Source organism: Acinonyx jubatus, chromosome B4 (assembly GCF_027475565.1).
Source record: "Acinonyx jubatus isolate Ajub_Pintada_27869175 chromosome B4, VMU_Ajub_asm_v1.0, whole genome shotgun sequence".
Taxonomy (NCBI): Eukaryota; Metazoa; Chordata; class Mammalia; order Carnivora; family Felidae; genus Acinonyx; species Acinonyx jubatus.
This window is the reverse complement of record NC_069387.1, coordinates 8087638-8107918: the sequence shown is the minus strand read 5'-3', so window position 1 is coordinate 8107918 and position 20281 is coordinate 8087638. Positions and strand designations below refer to the sequence as shown.

The window sequence follows — 20281 nt, the reverse complement described above, 5'->3', positions numbered from 1 at the left end:
GCAAATGAAATTCAATAGCATACTAAAAGGATCATACATCAGGGCAAAATGGAATTTATTCCTGCAAGGATGGTTCAATGCATGAAATTTGTCAATACGATACACCACATGATCGTCTCAGTAGATGTAGAAAAAGCATTCGATAAAACCAAATGCTCTTTAATGATAAAACACTCAACCAAACAAGAAATAGAAGGAAAGTACCTTAAATAATAAAACCCATATATGAAAATTCCACAGCTAACATCATATTCAACGTTAAAAACAATGAAAGCTTTAACTCTCAGATGAGGAATAAAACAAGGATGTTCTCTCTTGCCACTTACTTTCAACATAATATTAGAAGTCCAACCCAGAGCCATTGGACAAGAAAAAGAAAGAAAAGACATCCAAACTGAAAGAAAGGTGCCATGATTCCTATATGTAGAAAAGTCTAAAAATTCTAAAACAATATGTAACCTGTTAGAGCTCATAAATTAAGAAAGCTGCAGTATACAAAATCAACATACCAAATTAGTTGTGTTTCTCTACACTAACAATTAACAGTATGAAAAGGAAATTTTAAAAAATAACATCTGAAATAATAAGATACTTAGGAATGAATTTAACCAAGGAAGTGAAAGATTTTCACACTGAGAATTACAAAATGCTTTTGAAGAAACTACAGAGGATTCGGATAAATAGAGACATCCCATGTTCATGAATTGGAAGACTCAATCTTGTCAAAGTGTCCATACTGCCCAAAGCGATCTACAGATTCAATGTAAACCCTCTCAAAATCCCTATGGCACTTGTGTGTGTGTGTGTGTTTGTTTTTGTTTTTGTTTGGGTTTTTGGGGGGCAGGAAAAGAAAAAAAATAAATTCATATGTAATCTCAAGGAACCTGAATATTCAAAACAATCCTGAGAAAGATGAATGGATCTGGAGGCCTCATAGTTCCTGATTTCCAAACATGTTAAAGAGCTACCATAATCAAAACAGTGTGGTACTGGCATAAAGACAGACATATAGGTTAATGTGACAAGAGACCCCAGAAATAAACCTATGCAAATACAATCAACTGATCTTCCACAAGGCTTCCAAGAATGCACAGTGATGAAAGGCCCATCTTTTCCACAAATTAACTCCAAAGGGACTGAAGACTTTAATGTAAGACCTATACTATAAAACTGCTGGAAGAAAAGATAAGGGAAGAGCTTCATGATATTGGGTTTAGTAGTGATTTCTTGGATCTGAAACTAAGAGCATAGGCATTAAAATGGAAGTCGATAAATAAGATGGCATCAAACTCAAAATCTGCTCACCATAGAACACAATCAACAGAGTGTAAGGCAAACTACAGAATGGGAGAAAATATTTACAAATCATATAAAGGATTAACCTTAATATCTCAACAAGAAAAAAAATAATCCAACTAAAAGATAGACAAAAGAGTTGAATAGACATTTCTTCATATAAGATATACAGTGGCCAAAAAGCATATGAAAAGATACTGATCACCACTAATCATTTGACAACTGTAAATCAAAACCACAATGAAGCATCACCTCATGTCCACTATCCCAAAACAGAACAAGAAAAGAAAGAAAGAAAGAAAGAAAGAAAGAAAGAAAGAAAGAAAGAAAGAAAGAAAGAAAGAAGTTAGGGAGAGAGGGAGGGACAGTGGGAGGGAGGAAGGAAGGAAAGAAGGAAGGAAGGAAGGAAGGAAGGAAGGAAGGAAGGAAGGAAGAAAAGAAGCATTGGTAAGGATGTAGAATGCTTGTACACTATTAGTAAAATTGTAAAATGTGCAATTGCTGTGGAAAACAGCATGGAGTTTCTCCCCAAATTAAAAATAAAATAACCACATGATTCAGTAATTTCTTCTGAAGAATTAAAGCAGAATCTCAAAGAGATACTTACACATCCATGTTCATTGCAGTATTAGTCAAAATAGCAAAAAGGTGAATGGAACACAAATGTCCATCAACAGATGGATGGATAAACAAAATGTGGTATATGCATTCAATGAAATATTATTTAGCCTTAAAAAAAGAAATCCTATTGGGTCTCCTGAGTGGCTCAGTTGGTTAAGTGTCTGACCTCGGCTCAGGTCATGATCTCATGGTTCGTGGATTCAAGCCCTGCTCCAACTCTCTACTGATAGCTCAGAGCCTGGAGCCTGCTTCAGATTCTGTGTCTCCTTCTCTCTCTGGCCCTCCCCCATTCACACTCTGCCCCCCACCCTCAAAAATAAATGAACATTAAAAAAATTAAAAACAAAAAGAAATCCTGTCACATGCTACAATATAGATGAAACTTGAGGACATTATGCTAAGTGAAATAAGCTAGTCACAAAAAGACAAATACTGTGTGGCCCCACTTACATGTGTTACTTAAAGCAGTCAAATTCTTAGAAACAGAAAGTAGAATGGTGGTTGCCAAGGGGTAGGAGGAAAAGGAAATGGGGAGTTGTTCGATGGTTAAAGAGTTTCAGTTTTGCAAGATGAAAAGTTCTAGAGTTCTGTTGCACAATGTGAGCATAGCTAACACTAACACTACTTAATTCGACACTTAAAAATGATAAATTTTATATTACGTATTTTTTATGTTATGCACCACTTAAGATGATAAATTTTGTTATGTGTTTTTACTAGAGGTAATATTCATTCATTAATATAAATGTTAAGTATGGAATGTTGAAGAAAAATGTGGGGGGAAAAGGATTTTAATTTGGCTACTTACTGGTCATTGAATGAAAGTTCACAAATAAGATAGTTTCAAGATTAACATCAAAAAATAGCTTTAGTTCAGTTCTATCCCACTGAACATGTATTAAACACTTTTTATTATACAGTAAAACACATGTGATAGGTATGTAACAAATATTTCAGTAGATAAATCTTTAGTACATGTATTTTAAAGTGATGTTTTCTCATCATTATAAATTATAGGAAAATTTCTCCATAGAAACATCTACTTTGTTAGAATATCCCCCCAATTCTAAAGGTTGTTAGCCCTGTAGGTCATTTTCAGAATTAAGCTGACTTTATTTGGGAGAAAGCTAGTATGAATCCATGAATTAATTCACGTGATAGGGGAGGTCTACATGTTGTATCGCTTGGGAAAATTGAATTGCATGGTGCTTCGCGAAGGGAAAACCTTGAGGAGGGAGAAAAGAATAAGTAGGAATTGAAAAATCAAAGATGGGAAGTGAGAAAAGAGAAAAAGGAAGAATGAAAGAAGAGGTGACATGATAAAGGAGGAGAGTAAATGACAGGATAAGTTTAGATTAGAGGAAAATTACCTAGGAGTTGAATATCAGACAATAGAGAGGACATTGATATTATTTTAAAGGTATCTCCATTGAGCTGAATCAGAGACAGGAAATTAATGCATTTAGAGACTATGAGGTGCTTCTTGTAGTTCCCATAAAATTGGTTTGCTATGACCCAGATTAGTGTTCTCTAGGCCTGTCCACAAATGGAGAGATGAAGGAACTCGAGCTACTACAACTTCTAGAGAAGTAAATAGAATATAAATGATTTCAGCTAGCAAAACATGGTTTTGAAATACGAAAATATAGAAATGAAGACTAAAGACTAACATATCTCTTACAATATTTACGTACATGGTTGAGACTATTCCAAAATCATCCACAAAGAACTCTCTCCATGCTCCAAGCTGTAGGAGACATTTTGAGAGACACGTAAAGGGCATATATGGTCCTTGCCTCCTGAAAGCTCACAGCCTCCCTCAGAAGAGAACTTACATAAAAGGAAAACTTTGAGAGCCATTCACAAAAGTATTACTGGGGCCTTACTGAAAGTAACCATGATCTATAGGTGCAGACAGCCAAGAAGGGAAGGCTAATCTAGGAGCAGTGATGGGAAAAGACAGAGACTGGAGATTATTAAGGATTGGATAAGAGAAAAGAAATGGAGGGCCCTAGAAGGAGAGGATGCTGTACAATGGTTTGACAGGTTATTCACATTTTTCTGAATAAAGGAAATGTTGGCAGGGGCAAAGAAGAAGGAATCATAAAGCTGGGCTAATATTGCAAATGGGGCCTAGAACAGGTCTCAAAGGTAGAAGGCTGAAGGATGGAAATATAGGAGTGAGGATGGCTGAAATTTTTCATCTGGAAGATACAGGCTAGGATTCTTGGTGACACACTGAAATCATTGAAAAAGAAAACAAGAAGATTGGTTATAATGGTAGCCCTTTGTCTTGTGCGTATATATATGTCAAAGTCATAACGCACTATTTGACCAATTTCTACCACCTTAGGAGATGGTTTCTCTCTCTAACTCTCTCTCTCCTCTCTCTCTCTCCCTCTCCCTCTCCCTCTCTCTCCTTTCTTCTGTTCTTCCATAAGAGAGAGGTACATGGACTTTAGTAAGAACTCCAGTTCCTTTTAAAAATAATCTTTCTTTGAGGCCTATGTTGTCCCTCCAGACTCTTACACTTTGTCCAGGAAGTTTCTGGGAAATGGAGATGAGTACCTGGCCTCTGAACTCTGAGCTGGTCAGGGGTGCTCCCTTCCTTAGGTTAGGGAAGTCCAACATAAGTCAGAAGTATTCCAGGAAAAAAAAATTTTTCTTTAAACTGTGATCACAACCTCACGGAAAGATCTATATAGTAAAATAAACTGCAGAAAAATAGGAAAGGAAAAGAAAATTCTTGGATGAAGAGGTGAGGAGGAGAAAAAGTAACATTTTTGGTGGTGTTTTCAGAAACATTTGACCAACAACATTAAATCTGTATTGAGCATAGGTACTTGGGTTGTTAAATTGTTTTGATCACCTGCATAGCTATTGAATTTACTCTTTCTCTGAGCGTGTCTATAAGACATTATCCCAGCGCTCACCTCTGCTCTCACTCACTTACTCTCTTTGCCCTGAGCAAAATTTACTTGTCAACGCTGGTTTTCTTAGGGCTTGTAAGGCACCATGGTTTGCTTAAGTAGCCAACAGGAACTTCCTGACAGGACCCTCAGCCTTCCTGAGTCACGGGACCCATCTGACAGTGGAAACACGTTGTGCTGTAGTTTGATTATAAAAGGCTGATACAGATATGGATATGGTTATAGATAGAGATGATAGAGATAGAAGCAGCTTTTGACATATATACACGCAAGACAAAGGGCTACTTGGCACAGGTCAACATTCTTTTTTTTTTCCTTCCTCTTTTTCCTTGTTATTAGTAGGGGTAGGTGTTAAAGTTGACCAAGGGAACATGATCCTGCCAAAGGATTAGCAGAGAAAGTCTCCAGAGGTTCAAGGAACAACATTTCCAAAGTTTAACTTTATCCAATGACAGAAATAAATTAAATTATCTTCGGAGGCTCCCTAGTAATGTGTAAGGAACTATCACTAAAGAGAAAATATCTTGCAGTGTTAAATAATGAAAGTCTGACTAGATCGAGGCAAAAATCTCCATAGTATTTATAAGATTAGGAAAGACGCTAACATATTCAACATATTCATTTATTGTTTTATTCCACTCACACTTAGGGAACATCTACTTTTTTTCCAGGCACTATGCGAGGCATGAGCTGAAGAATGTTGTTCTCATGGGGCTTGCATTCTAGTGCAGAGAGACACATAATTTTTAAAAAATATGAAAACACATCCAGTACTTATGTGGGAAAGGCTTTGGACAAAAATAAACCAGAGAAGAGAATAAGCAAGCTGGGGAGGGGGTCATCTTAGAGAGGGTGTCAGGAAAAGCTTCCCTTAGAAGACAATATGTAAACAAAGAGCCGAAGGAAGTGAGCTCATGTTTATAAGTCACACTCACATAATATATTGGCACTGTTTCACTGGGCCATCAAAACCATGGGTCCCATAATGGATTCCGCCCCAGGCTAATTCTTGTATAAAATGTACTGGCATATTAGCTGATCTGTTGGTAGCCTGGGGTTTCGCTATGGAATATATTGATGGGCAACTTATCAAACCTTTGTGCCTCAGTTTCCTCACTGTAAAATAAGGATAAAAAGACTACCTAGCTCATTGGACTGTGTGCGGATAATGGCATTGTTCCATGCAAAGTGCTTAGAACAGTGTCTGGTATATAAAAAGGGCTATAGACGTATTAATTATGTCAGTATTGCTATTGTTATTTTATTAACAGAGGAATAAACTAGGAAAAGCTAAAACATCTCTTAGCATACACTTCCTGTTGAAGGCATGATAAACTTTTCAGAGATAAAAATGAAGAGTTGTTAATTTTTATAAAGTTTCAGATGTTTGACCCTTTTCCACTGCATATAGTTTAGTGTCTGATTCTGGATTTATGAAATGGATAAGGTAAATGTAATAACAATTGTTTGGAGTGGAATGGAGTCTCAAACATCAGTGGCGTGCTGTGAAGCAAGTGTTGCTTGGGGCAAAGATTTTAGTCCTTATTTCTAATGTAATCATCTTGGGCGGTCCCCCTTTTTTTTTTTCTAACTTGGTAAAACTAAACTCTTTTAATCATCATAGAACAACATCAAATTCTATATGACATATGAATCTGGGAAAGAAAGGAATCACTGAACTAGTATTCACTGACATACAGAGAATAAATGGAAGGAAACCAGATTCAATTATCTAGTTGCCTGGTGTATTTACAAAGTGGAATTTGACACAAATTCTACTGTTAACTCTCAATACTCTGAAAAACCAAATGAGATATCTTTAACAGAATTATTGCCTTGTCTGATGGGCTGTGTGTCCACAAGTAAAGGATCCCAATGTTAAAAGGGAACTACTGTAGTTACTGAGAGATGAAAGTCTGGATTGGTCTATCAGCAAAACTCTTATCTTGAGCCTTACAGTTTTCTCCCCTTAGCGAATGCCAAGGCCCCCAACCTCCATTATATTTTTTAAAGTTTCAGTGAAGTTGAGATGTCCAAAACCAGAATAAGTTGATGCTTACTTTCAATTATTTGAGAACACAGAGAGTTGTTCCTTAAACAAACAAAAAGGTTTAAGTGTATTTTCAACGACTGGAACCAAGAAAGTAACAATGCGTGTTTCTAGTTCTTTCCAATGTCCTTTCTGCCACATTCCAAGTTCATTTGTACCACAGTAGCAACTTACTGTTTTTCTCCGTATCATCAAACATTTAGCCTCACAGGGTTATTAATCACGCTTTGCACTTAGACTGGCTGAGTTTGAAAAGGCATTGCTTTGAATTCTATAAACAGTCATTAATCCTTAAAAATTTTTCAGAAAGCTATGTGCTGTGTAATCATTTTACTCAAATTATTGAATTTATAGAATTATCATAGGCTTTCCATTTTTCAGAGGATCCATGATATTTAATGGTTGCCTAGATTTGAAAATAGCGGTAGGTTTGATACAGTGAAATTGTGTATGTTCTTGCCACTTGGCCTAAAGCTAGACACCCTTTGTCTTGCTGTTGCTTTGAGGTCATTTTGGTCATTAACCTTCCCTGCCCTTGGGGTAGGTCCTCAAGGTACCCCACTGCCCTCTGTGAGTTAAGTGTACCAGCATCTGCACATGTGATACCGTTTGCTTATGTAATTATATATTTTTTCAGACGAGGCCATAAGATCGAACACCATCATGTGTTCCACTTGTCATTGCTTTTCTAATCCCTTGTATGATGCTCGTAGTAAACAATGTGTATTAATGAAAATAATATGGCTCTGAAGTTCCAAGTGAAATGCAGCCTCTCTCATGAACTAATTGTGTGACCTTAGGCAAATCCATTGAACTTCCTAGTGCTCAGGATGTGTGTGTGTGTGTGTGTGTGTGTGTGTGTGCGCGCGTGTTGTCATTGTTGTGTCTGTTTGTTGTTTGGTTGGTTTTTTTGGCTAAAAATAAAAATGCTACCAGTAGTTTGGGAGCAATTTTTTTATGTATCAAGTGTTGTTAATGAGCAATGTAGTAGCTCACTAAATCATATAAAAATCCTTTGATTATTCATTATCTGTAATGTATAGTTGGAAGAACTAAAAGGCCAGAGGGATTAAATAGCTGTGTTATGAGTAAAGCTAGCAAGGACAGAATTGGGAATTCGAATCCGGGTACTCAGTCTCAAGGACCCAGACTCTTAGTTATTTCATTATATGCATCCTAGGCCCTTAAATGATTCCTCAGTTTTGTTCCCAAATCAATGTTGGATAACAGTAAAATTTAAAAAAAAAAACAAACACTTTTCCAATGATTGTATCTGGATACAAAACCTACCTCAACATTTTCTGTCTTATATAGTTATTAGTCTTAAACTGGCTGATATTTAACATTCTTATTTGTAAAAGAGTCCTATAATAATATTTACCTTGTGCTTATCCAGTATTCAAATAAACTAGTGTCCATGATGTGCAAGCATCTAATAAATGAAATTATTTAAGTGTTGGAGTAATAAAAACGATACGTATGCTCATGTGATTTGATTTAAATAAAACAATGAAAAATACCAAAATATGTTTTTCTAAAGTAGCCTATAATTGGGAGGATAAAGGTGCTCATTTTTAGCCAGAATTGTTCAAAGATCTACAAAGAGAGTAAATCTTAAACATTCTCTTCAAAAGAAAAAAAATTACAACTATGTGAAGTGATACATTCTAACTAAACTCACTGTGCAGACCATTTCCATATATATATATATATAGAGAGAGAGAGAGAGAAATATCAAATTATTATGTAGTACACCTTAAACTAATACAATGTTATATGTCAGTTATATCTCACTAAACCTGGGAAAAATCTACAGTGGCTGAATTATTTGGAAAATTATAGATTTTCCTGTTGTTTTGGGGCAACACTTTGCCCCAAGTCAATAGCTTAGTCTGGGTTAAAATGCAGACATTGCTAGCAGCAATAAAAAAGAAAACCAACTCTGTTTTATTTGATTAGGCAGGTAATAATACCCCTAGTTTACAGAGAAGGCAACGGGAGGCCTATGTAACCATGGTCACAATGCAGAGCCAGGATTTGAAAATGGATCTGATTCAAACCCTCTGCGCTCCTTGCTGTTTCATTACTTTGAAAAGCATGGGTTTAGGTAACATATACACTTCTCTACCAGGCTCACATGACTTGACCTAGCTTCTGTTCATGGAACTCAACTCCAGGAAGCTCATTAATTCACTCAACACATTATTTATGGTGCGCACGATTGAGAGGGATATGCTGCATGGACATCACAATCTCTGGAATTAATTTTAAGCATATCGACAAAAATTACTTTTGTTTCCACTAGTTTCCAAGGATAGAGAATTTACCACAAAAATTTTAGTTTTCTAGGATTACAGTTTACTCATCTCCCCACCCCACCCCACCCCCACCCCCCAATTAGCAGACCTGGTTGAATAAACTTGGTTTTCAGACTGACTAGATTAAGCAGGCCAGGAGGCAGAATCCTCTCAGAGAGAGAAAGAAGAAAAACCTTGTTAAATGGGCACTCAGCCAGTCTTGGGGAATGAACACAGCATTTTCCGAGTCTTTGGAATATTAAGAACAGGTCATAAGTAAAAGAAAATAGGAAATAAGGACCGGAGGTTGAGAAGCCTGGAGTCAGTTCAGACTGTCTGAATCACTTATGTTGTGGTGGTGATTTGAGCTGACAAAATGTTATTGGAGGGATCACTCTCCTCAACACTGTTTGCTTTGGGAAGTCAGGCAGAGATTTATTATGGCTGAAAGCCTTTACAGCTGTCGGATGTAAGTGCTGGGTTAAGAGAGTTGAAAATATCAGCTGAAATTAATAGCACGAGTTGTGATTCTGAATATCTGCAACAATTGCAATGGGAAAAAAAAAAAGCCAGAGATCACAGTTTTATTCTACATCTGTGATTGTATTTGGTGCAAAAAAATGATGACCTATGCAGGGAAAGGGACATTTTTATGTCCACTCAATATAATCCAGATCTCTGAAGTGCTGATATACAGGACTGACAATTAATGGGATGGCATTTTGACATAAGTAAAGACATGAGACTCAACAGCTAGCTTGATAGAAGGAAACTGCAAGTCATATCTTTTGAAAGAATGTTCATCCTGAAGGGTAACAACCACTACGATTCATGAATATCTGTAAAGATGCCAAGAAAAATACATTCGGGAGATGAAGATAAACGGATTATAGGTAGGTATAGATCACATAGATAGATAGGTATGTTAAATGGCTAATTATTATTTTTATATCTGTGTCTCTATACGTGCCGTATATAATTATATTTATCTTTCTATCTGATTTGGAAAATGTAAGCTTGATCAAACACTAAGGAAAGATGGGAACAGTGGCACACATCTTAAAGAGTTAAACAGACTTTTGTGATGGAGCACGACTCATAGCTAATGCTTATGATGAAACTCTTCAGTATGGGAATAGATTATAGAGTGGTTTCTGAACTTATGTGGCTGGAATCCCTTTCTCGGGAAGAATGTCATTGGTTTGTTTCCTCTGAACACACTCTGAGAAATAGTGTTTCTGAGTGGAATGTATATGTTGAGAAGTTCTTTCATTGCTTGTCCTAGGTAACTATACTTAACGGGTACAGAACTCACAATACGGATGCAAAATAGCATTGAATGAATCGATACGTCTAATAAATAAGTCATATCTATGTTCCCATCGCTGTGAGGGTCATACAACCTGTTCTCAACTAAAGGATCTATCTATTCAAATATAAACGAATGCCAACATGTCCTGTAGGCTCTGTTATGCTAATTTTAACGTTGACAGGCTGATGCCAATGACCTAAACCACGATCTTGCTACTGTTGCCTCGTGTGTCATCTGACCAGTTATCATTAAAACGTGTTAAAAATGTGGAGAGAGGGAGTAATGGGTATTTTGACTGGACAGACACTTGATTTCATCAAGTCAGTTATGTTTCTGTGAAAATAGGCCTGTCATAGGATAATGAACCATCTTCTCCTCTATTCTGCCTTTATCTCATGTTTACCTTGGTTACACTTGTCATTTTTTCACTTTTCACAAATTGAATTCAGTTCGGAAATAGGTTAACAAAGTAATGACGTAAAGTATGAAAATCTCACTGAAAGAAGCAGAATCGTTAACACGACTGATTATTCATAAATCATAACTTTACAAAATGAGAGTCCTATCACTCTGCTTCCATTGCTTCAAAACCCCTGTGCCTTCTGAGTGGTCTTCAGATAAAGCCATGCATTGTCTGCTCTTCTCCAGTCTCTCTAGACTCAACCAACACCTCCCTCACGGTACTTCACCCAATCTTTTTTCACACTCTTTGCATTTCAGAGTGAACCCTTCTCTTACTTTCTCGACCATTCCATGTGATTTGTCCTTGCTGTTACTGCGACCAAAATGACCCTCATGCACCCAGACGACAGCTTCCAGTACTCTGCCACCAACATTCACCCTCCTATTGCGTTGAAGAGATGACACCAACTGACACATGAAGAGACAGGGCACCTGGCTTGAAGATAAAAGCAGAACGAGGTTCCACCTGCGACTCAGTGCAGGACAAGGGAGCATGTTCTTGAGTGTTACAAATGGCTGTTTGCTATAGTACAGTGGCTTCTGTGCTATATCTCAGCAATTTTATGTAGCATCGTGTTCTAGATGAATGATCCTTCCCCTCAAAGTCCTGTGAAACCCGTATTTCCAGTACCTCAGATTGTGCCTATATTTGGAGATAAGGCCTTTGAAGAGGTAAATAAGTTAAAAGGAGGTCATATGGATGGGCCTTAATCCAATATGACGGGTGTCCTCATAATAACAGGACACTGGGACACAGGCAAGCACAGAGGAAATGCCATGTGGAGACTCAGTGAGAAGATAGCCGTCTATAAGCCAAGGAGAGAGACCTCAGGAGAAACAACCCTGTCCACATCTTGATCTTGGACTTCAGCCTCCAGATGGTGAGAAATAAATGTCTGTTGTTTGAGACCCCCTAGGTACTTGATTATGGAAGTCCTAGCATATATAAAATATGTCCTTATTTAATAGGATTCTCCAATTTAAGTTTTTTTATGCCCCCACGTAAGGAAAGCAAAGCTCTGTATTCTATGTCCAGTCACTAGTGTTTACTCCACTCTGTTCTAAGGAGATAGTGATAGATATTTCCATGCAGGATATTTTGTTCACTCTGGAGACACTAAAATTGGTTCTGAAGAGGAGTAGACTTTGTAGACTAAGGGCTGCTACCTTAAGGTCTTCCATATGAGAATGGAAGGCATAAAACATGAACCAGCTTAAAGATTACATAAGATTGATCAAGAGGTTAGGGCAATGCAGTGGGCTTTAGAGTTACTTATTGGGTATCCATTTGGTGAAAAACACTGGGTATAGGTTCTGCGTGAAATAAAAAGGCAAATATGACATCATCCCAGCCATACAAAGTTCACTATCCCACATGGGAAAGAAATGTGTGATAGCACTCTCTCAGACAATTTGGGGGTCATCTCATTCAACAAGGGCCACTTCAGTCTGACTGAAATGGATCTTAATTTCTCAGCCAGAAAGGTCTCTGTTTTCTAAATTCCTGAATATAAGAGTGAGGAGAAAATTTGCCTTTTTTTTTGGTCTTAAATAATGGAAACCACCTCCTTTCAAATATGGAAGCAAAACATGTGCTGGATTTTTATTAGAATGCTGCCTTTGAAAACTGAGATACTTTGGGGAGTTAGTTGGTAACTTTAAAGAATTTTCTTAGTATTTACAATATACCAAATGCTACTTGAAATCCCTTATATACATTTTCATTTAATATTCCCAACATCTGAAGAATTTGCTTCTGTTGAGTCCTGCATTACAGATAAGGAAAGAGAGATTTGAGGGATTTGGGTAGCTTGTCAAAGATCACATAACTGCTAAGTAGCGGAGACAGGCATCAACAGTAACTGATAGAAAGACCCCTTAGGTATCACACTATAGTACCACATTCATTGTTATAATTTGTAATGCAAATAAGCCCTTTTCCAAAATTGGGTGTCTAAGTAACCAAGGGACTCTTAAACAGAGATGTTTCACGTAAATATTCATTTAGTCTTTGGCACAAAATAAGAGTGGAAACTATTTTCAGACAAAGCAAGGCAAAATAGGCACTTTCAGATTGATTTCCTAATCAAATTATCACTGCAGTACTAACAGCCATGTAACGGGGAATACTTCCTATCAACGTGACTTCATGTTTAAGCTCCATATCAACATTCTTAGGACAAACATAGCCCTTAAAGTTAATAGATTAAATGCTTGGGGGAATTTCTCCATACTTCATGTGTAGAGAGATGATGCTATTTTTTTGTATGTACTCATGGCTCATGGATATTGGCCAGCCTCCAATGAGAGTCACATTCAGAACACATTGAAAAACACAACCAAATATTGTTTTCATTATACCAGGTTAGTTTTAAAAAAATTGAGAACAGAATACAATTGATATCTAAAGTACTAATAAAATGATGTACCAAAGTAGTTTCTAGTTCTAGTGGCACTGTGCTCCTATATTAACATACAAGAAAGATATTCTTGTCTTTAACCAGACCCAATGCCCACACTCCTCAAAAATATGCATTTTGCACTATTTCTTTTTTCACTCTATAGATATTGACTTGAACTCAAGCACAATGATCCATGTAAGGTTCCTTTATTAAAATAGGAAAGATGATTCATATCATATTTGAGAAATAAAATTCTATGTCTGTTAGGAATTTCAAATTCATGGCTAACAAAATGCGAAATGTGACGTGAGAAATTAATAATGATCTAGCTTACTAGATCAATGTTGGCAGTGGTATAGAGCTTAGTACCTTCATTAAAAAAAACACACAACAATAACAGAGTATCCCAAGTTACTTTGTCTTGTGTTTGCTGCTTAAAAGAGCTAATTCATGGAAAGCACTTATCAAAGTGCTGAAAACATTGGAGGAGTCAAAGTTAAACACTGGTTTTTGTTGTTGTTGTTTTGGGGTTTTTTTTTTTTGGTAATTTAAATTCAAGTTAGTTGACAGACAGTGTAGTATTGGTTTCTGGAGTAGAACACAGTGATTCATCTTTTACATGTGACACCCAGTGCTCATCCCCAGGAAGCGCCCCCCTTAATGCCCATCACCCATTTAACCCATCCCCCAACACACTTTCCCTCTAGCAACCTTCAGTTTGTTCTCTGTACTTAAGAGTCTCTTATGGTTTGCCTCCCTCTGTGTTTTTATTTTATTTTTCCTTCCTTTCCCCTAAGCTCATCTGTTGTGTTTCTCAAATCCCACACGAGTGAAACTATGTGATATCTGTCTTTCTGTGACTGACTTATTTCACTTAGCATGATACACTCTACTTCCATCTACGTTGTTGCAAATGGCAAGATTTCATTATTTTTCATCACCGAGTAGTATTCCATTGTATCTATATGTACCACATCTTCTTTATCCATTCAGCAGTCAATGGGCATTTGGGATGTTTTCATAATTTGGCCATTGTTTATAATGCTGCCATAAACACTGGGGGGCATGTGCCCCTTTTTGTATCCTTTGGATAAATACCTAGTAGGGCAATTGCTGGGTTGTAGGGTAGTTCTGTTGTTATTATGGGACAAGAATTCTTATAGAAAATGATTTTAATATTACTCCTATGAGGAATAATGGCACTAAAATGTCATGCTGTGGAACTTTCTATGAGTTTCTCACTGGCTTTCATAATTTTCAAAAAGTGACATTATATATATCCTATATTGGATAGACAACCTTGGGCTTTGAAGATTTGGTATTTCTAATCGGCATCATTAGCATAAAGTAACCATCCCAACCAGATACCTTATTACAGTATAATCAGTGAAACACAAAAGAACTGAATGCATGTTCTCCATAGAAAAATACATGTTCAATGGGAAAAAAATAAAATTTGTCCAAATGCTTAATTTTTTAGTTCAAATTTTATCAGTATTGAGTCCAAGGGACTTTTCAAAAAAAGAGGAAAAAAAAAAAGAAAAGAAAAAAGAAGTGCAAATCTGTTTCTCAATTGGCCTGTTTATTCAGATTTTATTTTTCATATGAGGAATCTTTATTTTAATTTTTAAACTATTCTCACCATTATCTTTAAGAAAATGACAAAGGAGAGTGTATATGTAAATTGGACCTAAAAGTGTAAAAGCAAGTCTGTATTAATTCGTTTTGAGTGTAAAACTAGCTTGCAAAACATGAATAATATAGGCATGAGACATGGATAATAACTGACAGGGATAAATATGAAGTTTCATACAGGCTGGTGACTGATACCCCGTGGGGGTGGCTTTTATCTTAGAATGAACAGCTCTTCAAGGTTGGTTTTGCATTTCCCAGATGATTAGTGATAAGGAGTCTCCTGTCATGTGTTTGTTGACCATCTGTATGTCTTCTTCGAAAAGAAGAATGTCTATTCAGATCCTCTCCCCTATTTTTAAATTGTATTGGTTTTGTTGTTGTTGTTGTTGTTGTTGCTGTTGTTGTTTTTGCTAGTGAATTGTAGGAGTTCTTTATGTATTTGGGATATTAGCCCCTTATCAGATATATGATTTGTAAATATTTTCTCCCATTCAGTAACTTGTCTTTTCATTTAGTGAATGGTTTCCTTTGCTGTGTAACTTTTTAGTTTGATGTAGTCCCCTGGTTTATTTTTGCTTTTGTCACCTTGGATTATGGTGTCAAATCCAAAAAAATCATCATCAAGACAGACGTCAAGGAGCTTACCACCTACGTTTTCTTCTACGTGTTTATGGTTTCACACCTTACGTTCAAGTCTTGAATCCATTTGGAGTTAATTTTTGTGTATGGTGTAACATAGAGGTCCAATTTTATTCTTTTGCATGTGGCTGCCCAATTTTCCCAATCCCATTTATTGAAGAGACTGTCTTTTCTCCATCATATATTCTCGCCTCCTTTGTCAGAAACAAATTGGCCTTATACGTGTGGGTTTATTTCTGGACCCTCTATTCTTTCCCGTAGATCTATGTTTGCTTTATGCCAGTACCATACTGTTTTGATTACTATAGCTTGGTAATATAGTTTGAAATGTTTAGGCCTCTAGATGTGTGCCAAACCTAAAGCCTGTCCTTTAGGCCAAAGCTCTAGAACAAACAAATGGGCCTCTTTCAGAGAAGGAGTGGGAGTGTGCCTCAGGTTGCTGCCTGTGCAGTGTGCCCTGGGGTGGTAGCCAGCTAAGAAGGATCTCTTCACCCTTTACAGTCTCATGAGACCCAGGACCACAAGGCCCCATGCCACCAGAGCCCAGCGATCAAGGGGCATCCCCTGGGCAGGAGCTGCCAAGACCGGGGACACCAGATGCTTGTAAATCTCCCCTCCGGAAGGTAGTAGCACCTTGCAGCCTGGCAGCGGGAAGAGCGGGGGAAGATAGCGCCCGCCCACCGGGACTCTGGAGCGGATTACAGGCAGCCCCCTAGACGCGTCTTCAATCAGAAGCCTCTCCAACAGGCTGCAGCTGCGATCGGAAGCAAACAGGCCTCCTTCCCAGGAAGACTGAGCTCCTGAGTCTGTTGCTTCTTGTCGTGCCGGCGGACGTGGTGGCTGTTTCAGAACCCTTTTGGGGTTGGCTCTAGCTCTTGGGGACCCACGAGCCTAAGCCCCCTCCCCTGCCACCGGGCGTGTGTATAAGGAAAGAAAGAAGAAAAGGAAAGGAAACAACACCGGAGGAGGAACCCTGGCGCCCCCAGGAGCAAGGAGCAGGGAAGCGTGAAGGTGGCACCTGCTAGGCCTCCACCTCGGGGAGCGTCCAGCAGGCTCCCTGGCGGGTGCGGACGAATCCGATGTCCTGCCCGCGGGCCGAGGCCCCACAGCCGCACCCGCCTCTCCTGCCGTGGCCTCCACCGTCTCCAGGTGAGTCCTCCCGCCAGTGGGGCTGGGCGCCGGAGCCCCAGTGGTTCTCAGAGCTAGGTGTTTAGGGGGTTCGAGCCTCAGGCGCAGGTCTTGGAAGTCGGGGGTGCCCGATGTGGGGTTGCTCAGGGGGCAGCCCCAGGTTTTGAGCTCCAGGACGGTGAGTCCCACGGAGAAGGGGTTTGGCGACACCGTGTCCCAGGTTCTCCTGTCTCCTTCCATGGGCGCCTTCTCCCTTCCGCTCCGTTCCCAGGGGCTCGGCTCTCACCAGGCAGTTTGGGGGTTGTTTTTGTTTGTTTTGTTTTGTTTCCAGAGGAAGTTGCCGCATATGCAGCTGTGAGTTACGTGTTGGGGGAAGGTGGTGAGCTCAGGGTCTCCTTATGTTGCCGTCGTCTAGTGGGACCTCCTACGACCTTTAATTTCTGCTTTGGTGTTTTGGGGTTTGGGGTTTTCCTGGTTTGGGGGCAGTGAAGAGTTTGCGTGTATATCTGGGTTAAGGTTATCTGGTCTTTCTCCTGGCTTCTAAATAGAATAAATTTAGGAAGACGTTCTGTAGTTTGAGATGGCATTACCTTTTCTGCTGGTTATTTTGGGGTTTTGTTTACTTGCATGATGCTTTCTTTTTCAGCTTAAATCTCAAAAATCTCATACAATCCCTTCGATTGTTTCCATGATTAAGGTTAACATCGTGACATCTAACAGTATGGGCTAGTGTTGCCTGTTTGCTTTTTTGGGTTTTTTTTTTTTTAGCTGTATTTCTTTTGCGTGACTCATTTTGCTCAACGAATGTGTTTGGGATGTTTATCTCATTGTGTGTTGCTGTAGATCATTCTTAATCTGAATATTCTGTTGTGTAACTACACCACAGTTTATCAAGTCTTCTACTGAATGACTCTTGAGTAGTTTACATTCTATGGCTTTTAAGGATATGCATTCTTAATGTTAGGAAGAGTACCACTAGGAATATTATAGTCTGCCTTGTGGTACGTATACGTTTGGGTTTATATTTATTAGGTGTAACCTAAGAATGTGATGGCTGGGTCTGGGCAATTTTAGTAGGCACTGAGATAGTCTTCCAGCAGTGTGTTGAGTGTTTCCAATTCATTCATATGCTCTATAACACTTAGCAATTTGTCTTTTTCTAAACTTTAGCCCCTCTGTTGAGTGTTGTTATATTTTACTGTGTTTTTCATTAGCATTGCTCTGATTGGTAGTCAAGGTGAGCAACTTTCATGCATATGTTTTCATTGCCTTTACAAGTCTTTGGCCCAGTGTACTATTGCATTTTCTGTGCTTCCCATAGTGATTTGTAAGGGTTCTTTATATATTATGGATATGAGTCTTTTGTTGGTTCAGCTTATATATTACAAATGTCTTCTCACACTCAGGGTTTGCCTTTATATTATTTTTATGTTTTAACAAATAAAAGCTCTTCATTTTGAAATAGTCCAGTTTATAATTTTCTTTGTTAGTGTTTTTTTTTTCCTTTTTAAGAATTGTTTGCCTAGACCAAGATAGCGAGGCTGTTGTTCTGCAGTTTTGCTAATGCATTATTTTTTCATTGCACTTAAATCTGCAATTCACTGATTTTTGTTGATAGGGTGAGAGGAGAACTAATTGAGTTTTGTTTATAGGGTGAGGTAGGGATTCAGCTTTCTTTTGTCTCCTGATGTCCCATTGTGACGAGGGAAAGTCTTGAGATGCCCTGGGAGATACCTGCCCCTGGTATCTGGTATCACCTCCTCCCCTAGAGTATATGAACAATTATAAGTATGATGGATTTTATTCTTGATTAGGTTATGGTGTAGCACAAAGGTAAATATTCCAGATGTCATTAAGGCCCCAATTCAGTTACTTTGATTTAATTAAAAGGGAGATTATCCTAAATGGATCTGATCTAATCAGATGAGCCCTTCCAAGGGACTTGGCCCTTTTTGAAGGGAGATATTGAAAGCATGAGAGAATGCTCTCGCTGGCTTTGAAGGCCTGAACTGCCATTTTGGAGAGGGGCCCATATGTATAAGAACAGCAGATGGTCTCTATCAGCTGAGGGCCTGAGTTCAACAACCACAAGGAAATGAATTCCAGCAATGACCATGTGTGCCTAGAAGAGGCCCCAGAGCCTCCAGCCCTGACCAGCACATCCAGGTGAGGGCCTGAGCAGCCAGGGCCAGCTAACCTCTACCTGCACCCACGGAAATGGTGAGTAAAAAATTTGGATTGTTTTAAACCAGTAAATGTGTGATAATTTCTTAAGGCACCGTAGAAAACTAATGCACTTGTTCATGCGAAACTGCTTATTGAAAAATGCGCCATTTTTTCCCCACTGCATTCTAGCAATGCTTACCCATATAGAAGTGTCTGTCTGTTTCAGGATTCACTGTTGAGTTCCATTGGCCAGTTAGTCAATGCTCGTGCTGATGTCGTGTTATCTTTCTCGAGTAAGTCTTGGTGTCTGGCAGTTTGAAATCTTTTAGGCTTGGGGTTAGGCTGTAGCATTTCCTTGGCAATTCTTGGTCCTTTGCGTTTCTGTATGAATTTTAGAATAAGCTGGAATTTTTAAAAGAAAGAAATGCTAGAAATGTCATTGGTATTGCATCGAATCTACATAAATGCCTGTAATTCAGTCTTTTACCCACAATTTCATATTTTATGTAGTATAAATTGATTTCATACCATAAGCAAGAATGCAATAAATATATTTCTATTCCCTTCATATTCCTGCCTTAATTTCACAACCTAATTTCACTACATAAAAATATTTTTCTTACTCTTTACATATTTACATACATCCTTCAAATTTTTCATCCCTAATTCGTACCATTCATCTCCTTGTTGTAAAGGATGATGAAATCAGTGTGTTTACCCTATTTTCCACTTTCCTTATGTCTTTCCTCAAAACTTTTATGTTATTTCTGCATTATTACGGACTATGACCGAAACATTCTGTTCTTTACTCATAAACAAGCTATTTGTTTTAGATTGCCCTACAGTAAAATAAATTCCATGACCTTGCCATTTCTTCGAGAAGAGCTTTTCCGGTCGTTTTTTGGTTAGTCGAATTTTATCCTCTGTTAGTTTGTTCTGGTGTTATTTTTCCTTTTAGGGAAGACTTACACATTATGGATTTTAATTGTTTTTCATTTCATTGCTTTTTTTGTTTTTTTTTAATATGAAATTTATTGTCAGATTGGTTTCCATACAACACCCAGTGCTCATCCCAACAGGTGCCCTCCTCCATGCCCATCACCCACTCATTTTATTGCTTTTTGATTGTAGTCACAGTTGGACTATTTGTAAAATTCTTGGTGCGCCCTTCCTTTCTCTGCAAACTTCGTGTGCTAGCTCCTCCATCTGCTGGGATTTACTTTTACTCCGGAGAAATCTGAGGCCAGAGCAATTCTTGCTCCTTCTGGTCAGCACTCTTCAAGTAACTTTTCCCTGTTGTCTTTGTTGAGCTTTGCAGCTGTACTCATATATTTCCGATGGTG

At 38.2% G+C, this 20281-nt stretch overlaps 1 long non-coding RNA gene across 1 annotated transcript in view; it reads left to right on the top strand.

The window, feature by feature from the left end:
* Nucleotides 1-16779, top strand: part of LOC128316276 (uncharacterized) — a 185616-nt gene extending 168837 nt beyond the window's left edge. Inside the window, exons 2-3 of the long non-coding RNA XR_008299901.1 lie at nucleotides 11711-11849; nucleotides 16146-16779. This is a non-coding gene — a long non-coding RNA (uncharacterized LOC128316276). The remainder of the gene's footprint in view (nucleotides 1-11710; nucleotides 11850-16145) is intronic.
* The last annotated feature ends 3502 nt before the right edge of the window (nucleotides 16780-20281 follow it).